Source organism: Lipotes vexillifer, unplaced genomic scaffold (assembly GCF_000442215.2).
Source record: "Lipotes vexillifer unplaced genomic scaffold, Lipotes_vexillifer_v1.1 scaffold266, whole genome shotgun sequence".
Classification (NCBI taxonomy): Eukaryota; Metazoa; Chordata; class Mammalia; order Artiodactyla; family Lipotidae; genus Lipotes; species Lipotes vexillifer.
Genome location: NW_006776113.1, coordinates 367,857 through 369,530, shown reverse-complemented (window position 1 = coordinate 369,530; position 1,674 = coordinate 367,857). Strand labels below are relative to the sequence as shown.

General features: G+C 42.1%; 1 non-coding gene across 1 annotated transcript; it reads right to left on the bottom strand.

Moving 5' to 3' along the window:
• Positions 1-924: 924 nt before the first annotated feature.
• On the bottom strand, positions 925-996 carry TRNAE-UUC (transfer RNA glutamic acid (anticodon UUC)). The gene has a single exon. It is a non-coding gene; the product is annotated as a tRNA-Glu (tRNA).
• Between the last annotated feature and the right edge of the window lie 678 nt (positions 997-1,674).

The window sequence follows — 1,674 nt, the reverse complement described above, 5'->3', positions numbered from 1 at the left end:
TTCTAGTTAGGACTTTTTTGATTGCAAGAGAAAAAATCTAAATTCAAACTAGCATAAACAAAAAAGGGTGGCAGGACTTCCCTGGTGGCGCAGTGGTTGAGAGTCCGCCTGCCGATACAAGAGACATGGGTTCGTGCCCAGGTCTGGGAAGATCCCACATGCCGTGGAGCAGCTAGGCCCGTGAGCCATGGCCACTGAGCCTGTGTGTCTGGAGCCTGTGCTCCACAATGGGAGATGCCACAACAGTGAGAGGCCCGCGTACCGAAAAAAAAAAAAAAAAAAGGTACTGGTGAGAGATAGGAATAGACAAATTAGTGCTAATTTCTTCTTTCATAGGGAAGGACTTATCAAATCATTTTATTCTTTATCAACAATAATGATCATAAAACATTTAAAAGTACAAAAAAATATGAACAGGAAAATGAATGAAAATAGTGCATAATCCCATCACTCAATATAGATTCAGTGTTGTTTATTTATTTATTTATTTGGCTGCTCATCTTGCAGGATCTTAGTTCCCCAACCAGGGATCGAACCTGGGCCTGTCAGTGAAAGGGCCGAGTCCTAACCACTGAACCTCCAGGGAATTCCCTCAAAGTGATTTTAAATTAAAGACAACTACAGTTTGAATTTTTAAGATGACCTAGATTATTAATTAATTAATTAATCCTCTCTTTCAACTAACATTTGAGTTCCTTACTAGATGGCAATCACTCTGGGTTCTGGGTGTATATTTGTGAGCAGGACAGACAAGGTGGCTATCCTGTTGGAGCTTCGTATGTGGGTAGATGTTAAACTAATAACCCTCAAATAAAGAATTGAAAAATGCTTTGAAGAAATATTAAAGAGTGTTATGAAAAAGAATAATAAGGGAACATATTTTTGGGGGGGGGGCCCGCGCCTTGTGGCTTGTGGGATCTTTAGTTCCCCGACCAGGGATTGAACCTGGCCCACAACAGTGAAAGTGCTGAGTCCTAACCACTGAACCACCAGGGAATTCCCAGGGAACATAATTTAAATTTAGCATTAAGGAAGGCTTTATTAAGTGATGTTTGAACAGAGAAACCTGAAAGATGAGTACCTTCTTAGGCACTTAAAATGAAAGCAATGAAAACATATCTGACACACAGTATTCAGTAAATGCTGTTGAATGCTATTCTAAATGTCAGAAAACAAAGCAAACATTAAAACAGAAAGCATAAAACAAGATCTCAAGTTATTTCAAAGTCATAGTTGTGCAAATAAACATAAATGCTACAAACAACCCAATTAGAAGATGAAGTCTCTTAGGTTAATATCAAAGTCCAACTAAGTGTTATGATGCAGTAACAATGCAAGGGTTAAAAATATCACAATAGGGGGCTTCCCTGGTGGCGCAGTGCTTGAGAGTCCGCCTGCCGATGCAGGAGACGCGGGTTCGTGCCCCGTTTCGGGAAGATCCCACATGCCGCGGAGCGGCTGGGCCCGTGAGCCATGGCCACTGAGCCTGCGCGTCCGGAGCCTGTGCTCCGCAAATGGGAGAGGCCACAACAGTGAGAGGCCCGCATAACGCAAGGAAAAAAAAAAAAAAAAGCAAGAAAAAATATCACAATAGGCAAGGAACAGGTAGAAGAAGGGCAAGGAGGTAGAAAGGGAAGAGGAGGAGAATGAGAAGGAAAACAGTAGGGGGAGATG